Genomic DNA, 21787 nt, shown 5'->3' with positions numbered 1-21787 from the left:
CCAGGTGACCTATCACCTGGACAAGGGAGAAGAGATTGATGTCATATATCTTGACTTCAAAAAAGCTTTTGATCTGGTATCCCATGATCACCTCTTGGGCAAAAACTGCCCAGTTGTGGCCTTGGCTCCACCACGATCCCCTGGCTGGGAAATTGGCTTCGTGGTCGGACCCAGAGGGTTGTGATTGATGGCAGTCACTCATCGTGGTGCCCTGTGACCAGTGGGGTCTCTCAAGGCTCTGTCCTGGGACCCATACTGTTCAACATCTTCATTAACGATGTGGACATTGGAGTCAGGAGTGGACTGGCCAAGTTCGCCGATGACACCAAACTTTGGGGCAAAGCATCCATGCCAGAAGATAGGCGGGTGATCCAGGCTGACCTGGACAAGCTCAGCAAATGGGCAGACGAGAACCTGATGGTGTTTAACACCGAAAAATGCAAGGTTCTCCACCTTGGGAGGAAAAACCTGCAGCACCCGTATAGGCTCAGCAGTGCTACGTTGGTTAGCACTACAGAAGAAAAAGACTTGGGGGTCATCATTGACCACAAGATGAACATGAGTCTGCAATGCGATGCTGCGGCTAGTAAAGTGACCAAAATGCTGGCGTGCATCCATAGATGCTTCTTGAGCAAATCCCGGGACGTCATTCTCCCCTTGTACTCGGCCTTGGTGAGGCCGCAGCTGGAGTACTGCGTCCAGTTTTGGGCTCCACAATTCAAAAAGGATGTGGAGAAGCTTGAGAGAGTCCAAAGAAGAGCCACGCGCATGATCAGAGGTCAGGAAAACAGGCCTTACGATGACAGGCTGAGAGCCATGGGACTCTTTAGCCTGGAAAAGTGCAGGCTCAGGGGTGATCTGGTGGCCACCTATAAGTTTATCAGGGGTGACCACCAGGATCTGGGGGAACGTTTGTTCACCAGAGCGCCCCAAGGGATGACTAGGTCAAACGGTCACAAACTCCTGCAAGACCGTTTCAGGCTGGACATAAGGAAGAATTTCTTTACTGTCCGAGCCCGCAAGGTCTGGAACAGTCTGCCAGCGGAGGTGGTTCAAGCACCTACATTGAACACCTTCAAGAGTAAATTGGATGCTTATCTTGCTGGGATCCTATGACCCCAGCTGACTTCCTGCCCTTTGGGCAGGGGGCTGGACTCGATGATCTCCCAAGGTCCCTTCCAGCCCTAATGTCTATGAAATCTATGAATCAATTCATAAAGCACTAGGTTAGAAATTTGGTTACTAAGTGCAGCAGCCAGCAGGGGGTGTTGCAGCCACCACTGGGGCACAGGTCCTGTTACACCACACACAGGGGCAGCAGCAACTTCCAGGCATCAATGATATGATCATGTGGCTGTGATGGCAACTGTTTTTTTTTTATCTTCTCTCCCTGCCCCACCCTAAGTCATAGCTACCCTAGTCACCCTATTGTAGTTAAGCCACTGCTACAAGAAAGGAAAGGAAGAGGTGAGGAAGGAAAGAGACAGCATTATGTCACCCCTCTTTTATAGTCTCTCTCATGAGACAGTGGTCTCCAATACTTGTTATTACTACCTTCTCCACTTTGTAGATATAGGTAAAGGTGAGAAGCAGGAGAAGATTGGCCACTGCTAGGTTTCTTTATCAGGTTTTTTAGTTCATAGGTTTCCTGTAAACAAGTTTAGCATCTGTCCCTATTGCTACTTATAGCTTTCTCAAGCAACAGCACGAAATTAAACAATTCTTGTTGGCTTCACAGCTGCCCCTAACATTCTCAATAACATCACTGAAACTAACCAAATTTACTAATTTTGCTCTGCTTTTACAAGCTAGAAGACACAGCAGAGCAGAAGTACCAGACATCTGCACAGTCAAGATACCTGTAGTGAATTACAATCCAGAGCATGTTTGAAAATTTATTTTCACAATCAGACCCCCAGATTTTTTTTTTTTTTTGGATGAAAAGGAAAGTCAAAGCCATGCAAATGAAGTTTTAAAGCCTGTATTAAAGCAATGTTAAAGAGTATAAATTACAGGCTTTGGGATTAATAGACCAGTTGATCACAGGGATATACATTCCATCCAAAGACCAGGTGTTATCAAATTGTAAACCTGGATTTTAAAACCCTGTACTAGAATTCCAGTTTTACAATTCGGGAAGTGCTGTATTAGAAATGGGCAAATAATGTTATTATGAAAAAATACGCATAGAGTCCTGCAAACTCTAGGGACTGTGCTTTTAATTTTTCCTTTTCTGAGCTCTTCCCCACGCACACAGTTTCAAACCCCATTCTACAGCTTTCCCCGAATCACTGGAGGAATGATATGGGTAAGATGCAAAATGAAAAACCTAAGTCAATTAACCTCCAACATAGGTGATAATCAAATATTTTGCAATTTGTGCATAATAAAGGAGAAGCTGACAAAACCAGAAAAAGTTAACCAAATAACAAAAATAACTAACTAACTAAAAAGCCCCAAATATTATGAACTTTGCAAAACAGTAGTTGTAGAGAAGTGTTCATGCACAACACTTTACCTTATAAACAAGTGGCACAAAGAAAAAAGGAACAAAGCAAGCAAATATTACATGCTTAATGATATCAAATTAGGCTGAATACCAACCATGCATAAGAGATTAGACACTACCCAAACAAACCAGTTTTTGTCACCAAAGCACCGTACAACTCAAGGAAACACCCAAATTAACAAGAATTCAGAAAAAAACAAAATCAAAAACAAAAAACCCAAGAAAAACAGAACCGCATGAAAGAACAGGCAAGTCTGCTTGCAAAACAGCCATGAGTCAGCTACTGCAGACAGCAATGGCCTGTTCTGAAAACAAGCTGTATATTCCTTGTGTGCCGTACAATGCTACCAAATGAAGAAAGACCCCCTATGTACACTTTAATATGGCAGATGATACATCAAGAGACATGAAGGAAACTCTGGTAACAATAAGCTATTAAATCATTCAAATTTTAAAAAACATTTTCAGCCAGCACATACTTGCACACAATCTTTTAACCCTCAATACATCAATCCATGCCCACTCTATTTAAAGTGCAAAAATAATTGGTTTCACTGGCAGAAGATCACTTGAAATAGCTTATCTTAAGGTCAACCAGAACTGAAGAAAAGGTCATCTAGATTATAGTTAACAGGTTCTCTCTTTAAAAAATCCATGACCCTACAGCTGTGCTTAGTTCCATCAACTCTGATTAATAAACCTCAAAAGCCAAGAATCCCCTCATCCCCTCAAGGCCACTTGAGGCAGGCATTACAATTTTAGAATATATAATGAATATATAAGTCACCTATTCAGAGAAAAGGAAGGAAACTGTTTTGTTGAACAGTTTAAGAATCACTGTCAAGTTCTGATAACTGTTTTTTCCCCACACCATCTTATACAAGTCCTTAATTACGGGCAGCTCTCTCTTTCACCAGGCTACAGACCTTTTTCTGCTACAGCATTTCTGGGTGTAAATTGAGATTAACATTCCTAAAGGAATTAGGACTATGACTGGGGTTTATTTTAAATTATATTAATATTTAAAAACAAATAAATGTATGCATGAAGAACATATGCAGCATTAATGTACAGAAAACATGGATCAAGTAACAGTAAATGTTGGATGTTTAGTAACACATATTAGCATAAAATGCCATTTTGATTGCAAATATCTGAACTAAAACTGAAAGGAACACTATCACCTTGAAATCTAGTCAATCCCAAAGAATGAATTAGAAGTTATTTCATGCATTACACCTGCCCACAAAGCTTCTTTGCCAGTTTTCTGTGGTTTATTATTATTAAACATTCACATCACAGACAGGCTTGGAGTCTGCAATAAGGTCATTCTGTATATCACAGAACAAGCACAAAATAATAAACAAAAAAAAAGTTCCTTCCTCCTCATATTTTCCTTTCTCCTTACCACAGTGCTTAGTGAAAAGGCCCATAAAAACAATGGAAATGGAATACTGCAAAAAAAAGCCAGTCCAATATACTATACATAAAGGTATCAAAATGGAAAGGGAAAAAAAAGAAAATGCTTTTTCTTTCAGCAAACCTCTTAATTGTTGCTTGTAACAAATTTAGCTAACATTTCAGATGGAAGGTTTAACAGAACAGGTTCCTTTAACAGAAAGGTAGAAACAGCATCTCTAACATTCATCATTACAAGCCTGATTTAACAATGAGAGCTCTTCTACTCCCTTACACAGCATAACAGTGTTTCCCAAACTTTTGATACCTGAGACACATTTCTCTGCATTACAACTGGCTGCATAGTTCACTCTTACATCCAGAAAGTGGTGGGGGAAGGGTGTATAAATATTATGTTGAGCGAGACTAGCTAAACTGCAGTACTGTAGAAAAGGACCTGGGATTTATAGTAGACCATAAGCTGAATACAAATCAACAGTACTGTATGCTCTTGTTGCAAAAAATACAATCCAGTATGGTATTGGCAAACAGGAGTGCCATTTGCAAATCTAGGGAAGTGATTGTTTTTGTACAATTCAAGGGTGGTGAGGCCTTGCCTGCAATACTGTGTCCAGTTCTGAGCCCCACACTTCAAGGACATGGACAGTCTAGAAAGAAGTCCAGTGAAGAGTAACAAAAATGTTTAGGGGCCTAGAAAGCAAGACTTACGAAGAAAGGCTGAAAGAACCAGCATTATTTAGCCTGGAGAAAGGAGTCTGAGGGGGAATTTGATAAGAGCCTTCAAATCCATCAAGGGCAATTACAGAGAAGATGGAGATTGGCTTTTCTCTATGACCACAGAGGACAGGACTAGGAACAATAGCCTCAAGCTTCAGCAGGGAAAATGTAGGTTGGAGATTAGGCAACCTTTCGGACTATCAGGGCAGTCAAGCATTGGAACAGGCCACCTACAGAAATTATGGAATCTTCATCCTTGGAAGTTTTCAAAACCAGATCAGAAGGACATGTGGCTGGGATGGTTTATTCAGAGATGATCCTGCCTCAAGTAGGGGGCTGAGGAATAGATCATGAGCTGCCTTTCAACCCTACTTATTTTCCTATTTTTCAATACATAGATTATATTCCACTCCCCTGCCAAAGGAAATCATACCAGTGGTGAGATGTACTGTTACAAATGGCACCAAATACATCTTTCTTTAAACAAAGAATTAGTCTCTAAGCCAGTTGTTTTCAACCTTTTCAGCCTCAAGGCCTCCTCCATAACTTTTCTCAGTTTTGTGGCACCCTGGGTGAAAATTACTAGATAAATCTAAATTTAGAAAAGATATGGAGGGGGCGCAGAGGCTAAAAAAGTTGAGAATCACTATTTTAGATGCCACTTAAAGGCAACAAGGCCAGGAACTCACCCTGCTGTGCCCTGCTCTTTCCACTGTCTGCCCCTCCTGACCCGTGGTCTGCACCTCAGGGCACATATGCAGCCCTTTCGCCGAGACTACTCCAACAGGGTTTCTCATACTGCCAACAACCCTTGTGGCCCCTACTGCCAGCCCTGAGAATACGGGACGAGCGGAGGCAACAAACTGAGTTCTGTATGCAAGTCTGCTTGCAAGCTAACATGACGCCAGGAGCGTGGCAGGGGAGGAGAAAAGGACAAAGGAGGAACAGGGGATGCCTAGGGGCAGGGAAAGGCAGAAGCAGCACTGGCAGCCCCCAAAGGAACAGCCGCAGGTGCTCCTGGAGTAGCTAGGGTAGGCACACCACGCCAGATGGGGAAGGAGAGAATTTACATTCACCCACAGGGGGATCTCTCAGCACACTTCCATCACTGATGACACACTAGCATACTACCGCATCCCCTTTGGGAATCAATAACCTAATGCATACAATTGTATTAGCAAAAGTAACATTTTTTCACACACATACCCTCCCTTCAATTTAAGCTGCAGTAACTATATCCAGAGAGACGATGCACTCGCCAGAGCTGCAGATATCGATAATAAAGACAAGAATATTCACTAAAGGCCATGCTTCAACAGCTTCAGGTAGCTGTATTAAGAGGGCAGAGCACAACATAAATTACAGGTAATGTCCATAAAAAATGGAGAAGTTCTAAACAGTTTTGAGAATGCTTAGAGAAGAACATACAACCACTCCAGTTCTGCACTAGCTTCCCTCACTGTGAATGTGTAAATGACCTCTAGAAGGCTAAAATAACTTACTGTAGTGTAAAAAGTTTCTGACAACAAACTAGTATAATCTGTATGCCTCATTCAACAGGGAGGATAGTTAATAAAGCCTTCACTCTGCAACAAGCTACATCTGGGTGGATCCCAATGCCAGTATAGTGCCACATGTATACAGGGAACAGCTCACAGAGAAAGATCATTTCAAAGTTTGCATTACAGCAAATGATTTTTTAAAAAAGAATATCTATGTGTGTGTTTAAAATATCACTGGCTGTCCTGCAAGTAAACCACTGAAGTGGCAGTATAGTAGCAGCAACAATGGTGATGATGATGATGATGATAATAATAATAATAATAATTTTATTTAAATCAGAAGGACACTGGATTAAGTGAAAGCACTGAAACCAGGAATATAATAGTTGTTCCTGTCTGGTGAATCTAGCATCCACATACTTGATAGCCATTTCAAACAGATCTAATTTTCTCTTCTTTTTTGCTTTTCCGCTCAAGCCCCCAAAACGCTTGTGCCTTTAAATTTGCTATTCCTGCAGAGTGATTTCCATATAGAACAGACAGGTTTTTCTTTAACTGCTGAGAGTTTCAGAACAGGCCTCTCTAGCTTTTATGAAGTTTCAAGTAGAGAATGCTTTACTGAGAAGTAATCATAATGATGATTAACATACTGTGTCTGCAAATATGTCTTTCTGATTCTTAGTTTGAATGGCATCACATTTTGAACATGAAAGGTGGCAGAAATTGAACACACCATAACTTATTTTAACTCTGAACTCTATAGAAAGTAGTGAGCTGAAGGAAAGCGATAGAAAAAGGAACTAATTGATTAGACCAATGTAAAACTTTAACGGTCCTAGAAGTCAGTGTTATAAACATTTAGTAAAACATCACGTAAGAGAGATCTTTTGTTTATCTGACTTGATATTTCACAAATTAAGACATGGACACTGTGACTGTTAAGCACTTAAGAGTTCAGATAAATGATTACGAGCATCAAAACTGCTTCAGGCTGCACAATGTTGCAATAAAAAAAATACTAGCACTTCAAGTAATAAATAAAAAGGGAGAAAAGCATGTTCATTAAATTAATGTTTAAGAGTTTCCTGTAACATGGTTCTAAATATATTAAATACATAATACTATAACAGAATTCCAACATCATCAAAATATTCTTTTAAAAACTATGCTAGCCTGCTACCTAAAAACAAAAAATCCACAATAGTTTCCCAATCCCCTCATTTTTCAAATCACAACATGCCTCCCTTGCTAAAGAATACACGCAAACTTAATCCCTTTGAATGTGCCCATGCACAAAGAAACCTCTGAGAGTGCATCCACACATTCAAGCACGTGCACTTGTAAGCAGCTCAAATAGAAGTGCAAATTTGAGCCGGGGCTTTTTGCCTCAGCGCACATGCTTGGACGTGCACTTTGTTGCGGAGCAAATTGTGCCACTGGGGGCAAAATAACCCTGCCTGGCTCCTCCCGGATCATCAGCCAGGGGGAGCTAGAGCCTGGGGCCAGAACCTGTGCTGTCCCCAGCAGTATAAAAAGCTGCCCTGTCCTGGCCCCAGCAGTATAAAAACCCACCCTGGCAAGTAGCTCAGGGCTACCAGCTATCAGGAGCTTCTGGGGCCCAGCCAATTGGTACCTGGGGACACTACACTTTGTGCCAGCTGGACTGCTGAAGCAGCCCTGAGAGTTCCCTGCACCCTTTCCCCACTGCAGCAGTGGGGGCTGCTGCCTGGCTGTGACCTGCTGTGCACCAGCCAGACTCAGATGAGGACTGCAGAGCCAGTAGAGGCATCTGCCCCTCTGGGCCAGCAGCCAGTGAACTGTGGTTGCAGGGTTGGCCTCTGTACGGTACTACATGTGTGCTCCCTGCCCAATATTTGGGCAGCCATCGCACCCCCAGCCCCCCATGACTAACCCCACAACTTCAGACATCATCATAAAACTGAGAGAAAATAAACAGGAAAAAATGGTGGAAAAAAGCCTCTGCTTACCATTGAAGCAGGGGTGAGGGGTCTCCGGGAACTCCTGATAGAGCACCCCAGGCATCACAGGGCAACAGGGGGGGCAGCAGGGCCCAGGCTGCAGCCACTGGGGCTGTCAGCCTGCCCCGCACTGTGTGGGGGGAGCCCCAGGCAGCCACACCATAGCTGAACTACAAGTAAGTGCCGGAGTTTTTTTAAGCGGGGGGGGGGGGGGGGGGCAGGGGGAAAGGCCAGCCCCAGCAGGGGTCAGGGGGACCAGGAGGGGCCAGCTCCAGCAGGGGGTTGGGGGGCTGGGCCATCGGAGGTCCCGACCATGGTCCCCTCCCCCCCTTCTCCAGCCCCCCAACCCCTTACTCACCAGCACTGGAGCCCTGGTGCTGAAACATGTGGCTTGGCCCGCCACATGTTTCAGCACCTGGGCAAGGGCCAACCACAGAGATGCTCTGGCAGCCAGAGCATCTCAATGGAGGACCTAGCCTCCAGTTGCCTCAGGGCACGGTCCACTTCACTTTTTTTAACTTCTATTTTTTTAAACCCCTGAATATCCAGGGGTCTAATTTTCTCCCCACACTGCAAGTTTGCAGCGTGGGGAACATTTTTTCGTTCCCGCACATGCCAGTTGCTCTGCCTCAAAGGGGTTTGAGGCAGGGCAAGAGGCATGTGCGCGCTCATCTGGACATACCCTGAGAGTCCCCTGCTCTTATCCTGCCTTTTGCCCTCTATTTCAGCCATCATAAATCAGGCCCTGAGAAGGCTTCATGTTGACAAGTATGGGGAGTCCATCAAAATTTGCCCCAGAATTTTCACTTCTGGCCTCAAAGAGGACACATTCTGATGGCCCCCATACCCTATAATACATTTCTTGATACCAGGAGCAAAATTTGAAAGAATTACCACATTTTGACATCCTTTGTTATACCTATTTTTTTAAAACTATATCACGCTGAGGATTAGGGGTGAACAGGCACATTTTGAAGGGCTCCCCACACAATTACACTGGTAGAATTACTGTATTTTTTCTTACATACAACGGGCAACTTGTCCCCAAAAATCAGATGCTAGAAATAAGGATGAACATTTTAAATGAAAAATTACAGTAACAGTAGTTATTGCACATTCTCTTCTGCTGGGGAAAAGAGAAAGTACCACTGAATGTGCTGCATAGGGGGCTCCCTAGCTGCTGACTATGAACACTTTTATTTTACTCTGGCAGAAGCTCATGTTTCAGAAGCTGACAGGCACAGCTGGCTGCCCACGCAGCTAAGCTCAAAAAGAGAATAGAGGTTAGGTATTTTTGGCTCAGCCAGGAGCACTGGTGGTATCCTGCACTACATGGGAACGGAGTAGCCACAGAGTTTTGCTCCCCCACAACTGCAGCTGCCTGCATTTGCCCTGTGAAAATAATATATATACCAGTATCTTCAAGGACTTTTTTCTTCTTCATTCTGCTGTTCAAATATAAGGGGTGTGTTATATGCAAGTAAAGATGGAGAACTGACACATTTTGATTCACAGCACATGCTGACATGACACCGTCAGTTTGCTGATGACAGTTATGTTCCTGTCTCATCTCATGCTGTAGTCAGTATAGTTTCCCAGCGGTTGACCCAAATCTAGACATAAAGAACTAGCTGCCTGGATAAAGCTCAGCTCAGATAAGACTAATTAGGCAGATATGATGGGCAAATCGAGAGAAAATGGTGAAGGTTATATCTACCTTCTTAAGCATGGGATCTGTCAACTTTGTCATGAAAATACTTATGAATTTTCAATTATCCAAAGAGGCATCAGAAAGAAAAACACAAAACAAAACAAAAAACAAGTAGCCACTAGAGGTGCACCAATACATCGGTCCCATATTGGAGAAGTTCCCAACCAGCAGGCCACAGCCTCCACCAGGCCGTAAACAGTTGGCTGCTGGGTTGCAGCACAAGCCCCCTGCTCAGACCCCCATCTGTCTGCCCAGGTGAGCAGCTTCTGGGGCATGTGGGGTTAAAGCTGAGGAGCAGGGCAGCCTCCAGGAGGGAGGCAGCCGGCTCCATGCACCCCATCCTGCTCGTGTCAGTCCACAGGAAAAAAAAGGTTGGGAACCACTGCCGTATCAGATCAGCGCTGATATAAGGAATATTGACACTATCAACAATCAGCTTTTTTTGCTGATGTCATCAATAAATGCCCCGTCCACGCATGCAGCCGTAGCGCAGCATGTAGGCAGTCAGAAGCCGAGCCCAGCAGCATGCAGAACAGGCAGGTCTGGCTGGTAAGTCTGTTGTGAGGGAAGGGGCATGTGTGTGTATGGGGGGGAGGGGCAGATTGAGGCCCCCACATTGAGGGAGGGAGTGGGACGGGGCAGCACAGCCAGAGCAGAGCGTGGGACAGAGCTGCAAATGGCTTGTCCAGGGGATGCAGCTCCCACTGCGGCATACACCCTGGAAGGGCATGGTGGAGGGAGGGTGCCCCCAGATCTGCAGACAGGGTGAAGGCGGGCTGCTGCAGTGGTGCCAGCCTCTTCCTAGAGGTGGGGTTGGGCCTGAGCCACACTTGGAGCAGGTGGCAGCAGCACTGGGAGGGGGGCTACAGCTAATTTTGGGGTGGCTGCAGCCCTGCCCCATAGCCCTTCTCTCTGCACCACCACCACCCACCCAGAGCACAGCCCAACCTGGAACCACCCCAGACCCAGCCCACAGCAGCAGGCCACCTTCACCCGCTCTGAGCACAGATCCAGGGGTACATGTCCCCCATGCCATCCCGGGGTAAGTGCAGTGGCAGGAGCCACCCACCTCTCCCCGTGCTGCCCAGACAAGCTGCTCACAGCTCAGTCCTCCGTCCCACCCTGGCTGTGCAGCGCCTGCCTCTGCACTGCCCTAGCCCCACTTTCTCCCTCACCATGGGGGGGCCTCAATCTGCCCCCCACACTCACCCCCCTTCCCTCCCATTGGCCCCTTCCTCCACAACAGACTTACCAGCCGGAGGCTGCTCTCTAAGCTGCCCGGCTGCATATCAGCAATCAGATGCGTATTGGCCAATACGGCTCATTAAAAACTGCCCGTTGGTATCGGCCCAAAAAAATATCTATCAGTGCACCCCTAGTAGCCACAGTTCAACTCTGTTTAACAACAGGAACACAGATAAATTCCATTTAACAAATGTTATATTTTATCATGACAGAAAGTAGTTACGTATTATTTTAAAAATGATACTTTTACATTGACACAGCTACAACTCAGTGTAAAGTTTTCACTAGGATTTTACACCAGAGGTACTAGCTATCTTGCATAATTTTGTGGGTCTTTTACATCAGGTAAAGGCAAAGCCAGTTTCAAAGCAACTTGAATTTACATCACAGTCCTGTTTCAACATGAAAAGTCCACCAGTGCCTGAGGAGTCTAAAAAAATGCCATTTGCAATCTATTCAGGATATACTACATGTTTTTCCAGGGATTAAGAGAAACTTTACTTTTAAGTCCACGCATCTTTAACACTGCTACCTCTCCCTCTCATTGACAGCTGGCATCAACACCACCAAGGACAGTAGTTTTTAGTTTAGTTTTGTTTTTTTTCCAAGCAAAACACCCCAACACAAATGACAGTCACTTTTTTTTTTCCACTCTTCCATGCAGCCATAAATTCACATGGCTCAAGCACATGAAATAAAATAGCCCATCAATACTAAAACTGGTATTACATAAACAGATTACATGAGGCTGACTCAGAATACCAGTTACTTCAAGTTGGTTATAGATAAGCTTTTATGCCTGACTGGTGGAAATAGCAGATGAACCAGCAGATCTATCTATTAGGTTTTATTTTTCTCCTTGGCAGGAACAATAACATTTTGACAATAAAATGCCACGAAAAAACCAAACAAACAAGGAACTACTTGCATACTGGCTTCATTGAAGTCACAATAGAAAAAAATGGGAAAATAAGAAATAAAAACAAATGACTCATATAGATTTGTCTGGGTAGCTCCTTTTTTTTTTTTGTAAGCCATATTAAAAGAGACCATCACTAAAAGGTGGTATCAATTAAAATATGCCTAAGTTTGAATATATTACTATTTCCACTGGAGTTTCACAATTCTACAGCCACAGAAGCTCTTTTTAAACAAATATGCACTTCTAGCCTGTATGCTTACAGGAAAAACCTCCCGCCGTCTCATCTATATATCCATGTTTTACCATTTTATATCACTGCTATATTAATATAGTTATATCAATAATATCCATTCCCTTCCTTCCTGTCCCACTCAGATCATTTGTATCAGCATAAGGCTAGGTCTGTACTTAAACAGCATTGCTGGCAGAACTATACCAGTGGAGGTATGATTTTTGCCTAGCAACCAAATGACACAGGCATACCAGCAAATGTTTACTTTCGGTGCTGTTTTGTAGTTCTTTTGCCAGTATAGCTTATTATATTCAGTTCACTTGTTTAAGCGAATACCAGCAAAAGAATGCTATTTTAAATATTAATGGTATCTCCAGAATAAGGGTTTGAATCAGTAGTTTATTTCACTATGTGAAAAGGAATAAATCAGCACTAGTATAACTAGAACCACACTTCGTTGTGCCAGTGTAACCATGCGATAAGAAATCACACTCTCACTTGAAACAGATAAACCAGTACAAAAAAAAAAAATCTGTATAAGACCAGCACAACTATGAAACAGTATAAACCAATTGAGTATTTGGATTCTTGCATCACATTTGTCACTGCACACAGTCTTCCCAAATCCACTCATCTCAACAGGCTATTAAAATGTGGGTTTTGGATGTAAGAACTAAGTATCAACACTGTTAAAAAAAAATATGACCAGTGCAATAATTAACAAACAAAACATGTTAATAAATATAATCCCAAATTTACTCAGGTGTAAGAAGAGCTAAGTATTGCTCATCTAGCATCAAAAGCTTCATGCTTTTCCAGTGACAGGTTCCATAATGCAGAACCCCTTAATCTATACAATAACTTGTATATCTTAAAATGGAAAATGTAAGGACAGAGTAAAATCAACTGATTTTTATATGAAAAAAAATCAATACATAAGCTGCATTACTAAACATCTTTCAACATTAATCTCAATTTTTTTACCCAAATCTGCTACAGAATTTTCAATTTGTAGAAACTAGGGTTCATTGCTGCAAAATTTAGGTCAGCTTGTCTGCTGAGTACATAAGGCCTTAACTATAGACATACATTTTCTAGTAATGCTTCAGTAATCCCCTTCATCCTACTATGCACCTATTTTACAAAGAGCTACTAGCTTCCTTCAGATTCCATAACAAAGGCCCTCCACAGGAGAAACCCTTCTAAGAGAATTAGCAATTATTTCTTCCCTTTAAAGGCAGAAAACTAATCATTGAATCAAATGAATGCTGGTTCATAATTCACCAATTAAATTAATCAAGCTTTCTCCATTTCTTTCCAGTAAGTCTCCTCAATGCAGACTAGAAAGAAGTTTGCCTCTCTGTCCCTATACACGCAAGTATAATAATTATATTTAAGAGTAAATTAAACTGAAAACATAAGGGTTAGTCTTTGACAAATAGAACATAGATGTTCACAACAAACAAATCCATAAATGAAAAAATAGACACCGAAATGTTTAAAACATACTCGGAAAACCATAGAAAAAGTACACAAGACCAAAAATATTATTAGGTATAGGACCCCTTCTAAAAAAACATATATCTATATATATTGATATCGACAGATTCACACACATGCACACAGAGCAAATACCATTTTTATACAAATCTACAGATGATCCTCCCCCACCCCAATTAATAGATTCTACATATGGAAAAAAGTATACATTTGTTATAATTCGCCACATATAGGGTGCATCCAGACAAATGTGCACACGTGTTTTGTGGCACCTCAAAAGCTTTTGGCCACTCATGCCCACCCCCACCCCGAGGATCTGGAGGCAGCAGTCGCCCATGCTCTTACCCGAGCTCAGGGCTGAAGCTGAAGCGTAGCAGCTGCCTGCCCCCATCTCCCCCTTGTACTTGAATACAAGGGTTTTTTTCCCCCACCATATGGAATGGGGGGAAAAAACCTCATTGTGGATTTAATAAGATACTTCTTCAAAAACTAGAGATCTACACACCAGAATACTTCATAGCTTTATATTTAAGGCTATGGACAGCAACAATTCCATAGAAAAAACTATATGCATAAAAGTGGTTGCAGGATTCAAACAGGCACTGAAGGTTTTCAGCATCTGAAAACCAGACAATTTTTCTTTCCCCAAGGCACTCTGTACCTGATCAGGCTGTACACTTTCCTCCTCTGGCTTCAGTTGGACCTGGCGTGGGCTTCAACAGGCTTTGGGAGCAGGGAGATGCAAATCCAGCTGCTGAAAATCAGTCTCTCATGTTGGCCAGCCTTGCAGACAACTGGGCTCTTCCTGTGTGAAAGTAAAGAAAATAAACTTCTGAAAACCTGGGTGTCAACATATCACAGCTGTCTGGAAAGCCATTCTGCAGCAAATTAAACACACTGTCAACACCCTGCACAACCTCTTCTGCTGCTGTCCTTCTACTTACTATATTTTCTTGTGTATAATATGCCTCCAAATAATTTTGGGAGGCCCCAAGAAGTGGAGAAACAAACAAACAAAAAAAATCTTACCCTGCAGTTTGGGTAAGTACCAGAGGTCTGGGGTCTCTGGGGTGGGTCCTAACCCAGCACACTGTGGCAGGGCCCCAATTTGGCACACCAGTGCTGGGCTATACTGCCTGGTGGGGCCTGATCCAGTATGCAGGCTCCAGGTCTGTGTACCTGGTTCAGTTCTGCACACTGCCTCCAGGGCTACTCATGGTCCCAGACTTGGACTGTTCACTGGCTCTGGAACCGACCCATGCCACATGCTGGGTTAGATGCAGAGTCCAGCTATAGATCAACCCTGCGCACAGTCCCAATCCAGTAAGTGACTGGGAGGGGGACTCCTCGCAGGTCCAGAAATTTGGTGAGGGGGCACAAGCAGGGAGTGGTGGCAGCATTAACTGCCTTGGTTCCCAGAGCCATGGCAATTAACACTACTGCTGCTCCACCCCTCCCTCCCAAACTTCCAAACCAGCGAGAAGTCTTTTTCTTCAACCCATAACATGCATACCAATTTTCCCCAGCTGGTTTCAGGGGAAAGGTACAGATATATGCAAGAAAATATGGTATTTTAAGGATTCCAATAATCTAGGCTCTACCCTTATTCAAACAGGAGAAATCCAACAATAATTACAATAAACCTGGTACATAATCCATAATGCATACCACCAAGCTCCTTACAAATCCATGCTCAATACTCATTTCTAGCGTACCTCCTCTTGTGCACTCCATCTTTCTGCTTTAACCACAACTGATAGACTGCAGGTGAATTATACTAACAACAAAACAACAAACCGCACCTTCATGCAAGTTCCAGCATTTCAAGTGTCCTGCACAACTGTCTTGACTGCATCTATACAGCACTGCACAACCCAACCTTTTAAAACAGCTGATGAGTTAATCCTGTTAAACCTCATAAAATGCCCTGGAGGAACACCTAATCAAAGGCCACGCGTGACCTAGCGATGTGACTACTAGGCTATGAGAGGCATCATCTTCATTGCTTGCTTCTTCCCAGCGTTTCCACAAATGAAGACTGTGGGCTGGTGGTTTACTCCAGCGTCATTTAGGAAAGGCAGGCAGTCTGCAAAGTGATGAGTCAGCTCAAGGAGAACACCCAGAGCCCCCTCTCCACACCCCAACACGTGTAACAGCAACAAACATGCATTGCAGTCATGGCCTCCAATACACAAAGCACATGGATAGAGAGATGCCACATACAATTCCACTATCATACAGCAACCAGGCTAGCAACAGACACACTTTCCATCCAGAAAAGCAAGTCACCCCCCCACATTTCATGTGCCCCTCGACTGGCTCTTCTGGTGGGTTGTTTGCTAGGACAGGAGGGAACCGGGCTCTTCTCCTTCCCGGCAGCCAAACGCCGGGCTGTGCCACCCCTGGGCTCCCCAAGCGCTGCAGAAACCGCGCGGGGACACGCCGGTTCCTCGGCCGGGCGAGCGGCGGAACGACCCCTGCCCGCCCCGCCCCGCGGCACCAGCCCCGCGGTCCCCCTGTCCCCAGGTCACTTACTGCCGCGCCCGCGGAGGCGGCCGCGACGCTGCCCGGCTCCGCTCCGAGCCATCCGAGCCGCCGCTCGCGGCGCTAGGAGGCTGCGGGAACAAAGGGCGGCGGCGGCGGCAAGGAGCCGAGTCGCAGCGCAGCGCAGCGCGGCGCGCCCGGCTCCGCGCGGCGCCGCCCCCGCGGCAGCAGGATGCGCAGGGACAGCAGTCGCAGCCCGGCCCCGCCCCGGCCCGGGCGCGTTGCACAATCGGCTCCGCCAGGAGGAACGAAGCCCTGGCCCGGCGCTGCCCCCAGCCCTTGTCGCCTCCCAGCGCAGCGCCGCTGCGAGACCCGCTGCCCTCGGCTCGTCCGCGGGGCCCCGCGCTCCTGCCCGGCCTGGCCCCGAGTGAGCGGCGTTGTGGGCGCCCGCCTTCGTGCCCTGCCTGTCCGCCGGGTCAGCCACGGCTACTCCGGGGCAGCCACTGCTGGGCCTCTCCGGTCCCAAGTCCCGCTTCTGCATCTCTAAGTGCGCCCACTCCTCGCCTTTTCTTTGCCCGGCGTTTGTTCCAGTCTGAGCTCCTCGTTCACCACCTTCCCCGTATCCCCAGCTCGAACCACGGAGGGAAAAACCCAAGGAAAAGGTACCCTGACAATCACAATCTCTTCGGCTTGTGCCTATGTTGTGCTTTTAGTCCTCTCATTTTCAGGCCCTCTCAGTGCACTGAGATGCTTCACCCCACCTCGGCCAGGAAGGAGCGGCTGCTTTGTCTGCCTCGGGTTGGAGTTGGGGGCTGCACACACCGGCTGCTGCTGCCAGGACAGGGCATGCGGTCTCTGCCGCTGCTCACGCCCTCTACACCCTGGCAGAGCTGCTGCACCTCCGTGTCCCCTGGCCAAGGAAACCCCCGTGCACAGGACTTCGAGAGAGAATGGAGAGCAGGGTACAAGGGCCCGGCAGCTCATCTCCAAGAACTCCAGCTGCTCCCAACTTCCCTTTCTCCTTCCAGCCATGGGCTATATTGGGGTGGACAAAGTCTGCCCTCCCCACCGCCGACTCCACTTCACAGCAGCCCCTGCTCTTGTCGCTGTGGCTGGTTTCCCTGGAAACCCCAAAAAAGCCAGGGCCAGGGTATCCATGGAGACCAACCCCAGCAGTGCTGGCAGGGCATGTGGCAGGGCAGGGAGCTGCTCCAGGCCCAGGATCTTACAGCGGTGACAGCGTGGTCCAGAGATGCAGCAGAGCTGCAATCTGCTGCCCATAGGCTCCAGGCAGGGGCGCACAGGCAGCCGATCACAGCTCTGCTGCGGCTCTGGACCACCCCATCGCTGCTGCACGATCCCAGCCCCGGCCCCAGAGCAGCTCCCCATGGAAACCTTGGCCTGTGCCATCAGGCTCTGCCACTTCTGGGATTTCCATGGAAACTAGCCACAGCAATGCAGACATGGGCTGCTGGGAAATGGAGTTTGCCACAGGCCCGATCTGCCATTTTGCTCACCCCTGCTCTATATGCCCGTTCTACTAAGATGACTCCAAAGCAGCAGTTGTTTCAAAAAGGGAGATCTAGGAGTCCTAGGAGAAGAGCAACTAAAGCCCTGCTTTGACTAATGCAGCATGCAACTAGAGACTTCAGAGATGGCATAATGCCTGGCAAATATTTGTCTTCACTTTGCCAATGCTTACCATGGATTGCTTCCATCAAAGGTGCAAGCATTGCTTCAGCTATAGCAGAATGTGCTCTTGTAAGCACCTGGGTCTATACCTTAGCCTATCCTAACAATCAGAGACACATTTGGTAAATGGTGGGTGGAAAAGACAACTCCTTCATTCTTCTCTGCTAAGGCCCACATATTAATCTCTTTTATAGTTTTAGATCCTTGTATTGTATCAGGAAGAACATCTTGTCCATTTTGCAAGCAAGCCTGTCTCACTGAGGTTTTCCTACTAGGACAGGGGCCAGCAACCTTTTCAAACCATGGGCTGGAACAACCTGGCTCTGGTCTGGTGCCAGCCGGGTGGCCTTGGAGGTGGATCAGAAGCAAGGGAAGTGCAAGGGGGGGATGTTGCCTGCACCTGTGTCAGAGCCAAGAAGCTGGGAGCTGTGCTGGAGCCAGCACCACTTTTCTAAACCCCTGGCTGAGCTGAAAGAGCAGCTTTCAGTTCTGGGGAGCTGTGCCAGAGACAGGCAGCTGGGAACTGCATCATCCATGCAGCTGCCATCACTCCCCCTGCCTGGGCACCTCCACCCAAGGGGGAGCTGTGGAGGAGCTGGGCAGCTGAAAACTGTGCCCACAATACTGCCAGTTCTCCATGCACCACTCCTTCCAGCTTTAGCTCAGACGCAACTGAAAGCTTCCAGGCCCCAGATCCATCCCCCACCAGCTGGGGAGCAGGAGGTGGGGAGAAGCAGCAGCAATGCAGGCACAGCCTTGCTGCCCAGCACAGGTGCAGGCAAAGCAGAGTCTTCCAGCTGGGCAGGCCAGATCCAGTGGCTTTGTGGACCGGATACAGCTTGTAAGTCATGTGTTACCAATACCTGGTGTAGTGAGAAGTAGGACCATTCACTCTACCTCCAAGAGCCATTCATTGTCCAGGCTGTGTGATATAAGGAGCTTCAGGGAGGATAGTGGTCCTGAATTTGCAGAAGGAGGTGCTTTGGTTCATGACAGATGACTATAGGAGGCATGCCAGGAGACAGATGACTACAGGAGGCATTCTGCATCAGTTTGTTTGTTTTCTTCTCTTTCCTATTCTTTCAAAATACCGGCTGCCAATGGACATTATCCCCACTGACTTCAAAAAAAAGATGTGGACATACTGGAAAGAGTCCAGCAGAAAGCAACAAAAATGGCTAGAGGGTGACATGAAAAAACTAGGATTAGTCTGAAGAAGAAAGAAGGGGGAATCTGAAAATAGTTTCAAATACCCAAAGGGCAATTATAAAAAGGATGGAGATAGACTTTCCTGTGGCTACAGGGGACAAGAACAGGAGCAATAACCTCAGACTCCAACAGAGGAAGTATGGAGATTAGAAAGAACTTTTTAACTATGAGGGCGGTCAAGCATTAGAACCGGCTCCCTAAAGAAGTAATGGAATCTCCACCCTCCGAAATCGTCAAGGGCAGGCGAGACAGATATGATTGGGATGGTTTGCTTGTGGATGATCCTGCCTTGAGCAGAGAGCTGCACCAAGTGACCTCCCATGGACTCTTCCAGCCCCACCTTCCTATGATCCTATGACATAACTAAGAGAATTACCTAAACTTTCTAAATAGTAAGGAGTTTTCTGCAACCTGTAGCTGACAGCACAAATTCTGCCTCAAGCCAAGAGAAGCTGAGGCACAGTAGGTGTACACCACTTCTCTGCTCTTTGGGCAAGACATAAGGACAGGCAGGGCCCAGGAGCTAGAGCATGAAATGCACACACAACTACTGTAGAACATACACAAAGACAGTCGTTCAAAGGAGAACTGGTTTGGTTTTATTACTTGTTTTTTAAAACAAAGACAAACCAAAATTCTCATGTGTTTGCATCAGTTTAGGAGCCAAATCTTGGTACACAAGCTTTCCCTGTAGTTCTTGCCATTCATAAATACACTCCTGGATTCCTTAATCTCAAGACTCTTATTTCAAATTTTATTTGAACCCTCCTCTCCATCAAACTCTTCTGTTCTCTTCCCTACTCCATTTTAATCAATGGGTAACTGCTTTGTGTAAATAAATCAAAACATAATGTCTTACTTATATAACTCCCCACTGCAATAAGTGAAATACAGGTTTCCCTCAATTTCTGCAGTAGATGTGTTCCCAGGGAGCAGCACATAAATCAAATTCGCATAAAGCGAACCCATTTTACAATGAAACAGATAGGGATGCTTTCTCAGGGCAGTGAAGGAGGGAGGGAGTGAGGCTGGGGCTAGGAAAGAGATGAGGAAAGGGGCATGGTGGCTGCAAGCAGGTGGCATCTGCCCCTCCCGGGGCTGCAGCAGGGGCAGCACCCAGCTCTTCATGATGCTCGGGGTGGGCAGCAGCCCCACTCACCCCACCAAAAGCGCAGGCCTAAACCTGCCACAGCCACTATCCCCAGCCTGCTCTCATCCTGCTGCTGGCGGCTGCCCACCCCTGCTGCAGCCCTGGGAGTGGGAGGCGCTGCTAGCTTGCAGCCGCTGGGCAGCACTGTGCCCCAAGCCCCGCAAGGCTCTGCTTCCTCCGGGGCCCCATGCCCCAAACCCCGCAGCATGGCAGAGCCCAGCGGCTGCAAACAGGCAGCATCCACCACTCCCAGGGCTTCAGCAGCAGAGGGCAGCCTCCTGCAGCAGGACAAAAGCAGGCTGGGGACAGAGGAGCCCAGCAGCTGCTGGCAGCTGAGGCACCGTGGGCACCATGCCCCAAACCTCCTGGCGTGGCAGAGCCTGGAAGCTACAAGCAGACTCAGCAGCCCCACTCACCCTACCCCGAGCACTAGGAAGAGCCTGGTATAGCCGCCAGCCCAAGCCTGCAGCCCGAGCTCTTGTCTGGCTGCAGGCAGCTTCCTGCCCCTGCTGCAGCCCCTGCTGCAGCCCTGGGAGCTGCCTCCTTGTAGCTGCTGGGCTTCACCATGCCGGGGGTTCAGGGCACGGTGCTGCCTAGCGGCTGCATGCCGCTGCCAGGGCTGCAGCACGTGGGCAGTTACCTGCAGCAGGATGACAGCAAGCTGGGGCCAGCACCCACTGCAAACTCAGGCCAACAGCAGCACCAGGCTCTTCAAGGGCAGGTGAGTGGGGCCTGGCCGCACAGCCCTTTCCCCTCCCCTCCCCTCACAAACTCAGACTTACCTGCTTGGGGAAGGGCAGAGCACACCTATCCTGATCGCATAAGATCAGTCTATGCCAATCACATATATGTGAATTTACCTTGCATATAATGAATTTCAGGTACAAAAGGGTCATCACATAAGAGTAAATTTACATAAACTGAACTCGCATAAATCAACAGAAACCTGTACACAATACTAACTCTGCAAAACCAGTGTATTTCACATAGCTAGCACAAGGATCACTAAATAAGAAGTACATATATTCAACTTCTTTGAGCTCTCATTCCGACTTTTTTTCCCTTTATTCCTTTCCCTGCTTTCTCAGGTCCTCTCAACACTGAGAAGGTTTTTCATATTTGTCCTAGTGTAACTGCATCAGAAAATTTATCTGAAACACATCCAGACCTCCAGTGCTTCAGGCATGAAACAAGCCATCTCCAAATGACAGTGTCCTTTACAAAACTGCCTGCCTCCTTATCTTCTTTGGGAGATAGTGACTTGGTTTGGGATTTTTGTGTCCCCGCCCCCATCAAAAACGCTTCTATTTCTGTTTTGTTTACTGTGTAACAACCGGTACTAACAATTGCTATACAGGTGTAAGAACGGATTTTGTAATATAAATAAAGCCATTTTAGGAGACAGAAGTGAAGAAACATTTCATTTCCAGTGAAAGGAATGACATTCCAAAAATATTTTATAAAAGTAACACTAATTCAAAAGCAAGTTTCAGCATGTAAAAACTCTCAGGTCTCT

At 46.3% G+C, this 21787-nt stretch overlaps 1 protein-coding gene across 5 annotated transcripts in view; it reads right to left on the bottom strand.

The window, feature by feature from the left end:
- LRRC8D (leucine rich repeat containing 8 VRAC subunit D) overlaps nucleotides 1–21787 on the bottom strand; it is an 85523-nt gene that overhangs the window by 50505 nt on the left and 13231 nt on the right. For 4 of the 5 annotated variants that reach the window (XR_016442512.1, XR_016442511.1, XR_016442510.1 and 1 more), the window contains exon 2: nucleotides 14398–14541. The gene's annotated coding sequence lies outside the window, so the exon portion shown is untranslated. Of the gene's footprint in view, nucleotides 1–14397; nucleotides 14542–16271; nucleotides 16406–21787 lie in introns of those variants that run through there. The other variant, XM_090048459.1, reaches the window with a different exon arrangement.

Source organism: Crocodylus siamensis, chromosome 5 (assembly GCF_052110815.1).
Source record: "Crocodylus siamensis isolate JL-2025a chromosome 5, ASM5211081v1, whole genome shotgun sequence".
Lineage (NCBI taxonomy): Eukaryota > Metazoa > Chordata > Crocodylia > Crocodylidae > Crocodylus > Crocodylus siamensis.
This window is presented reverse-complemented; position numbering and strand designations above follow the sequence as displayed.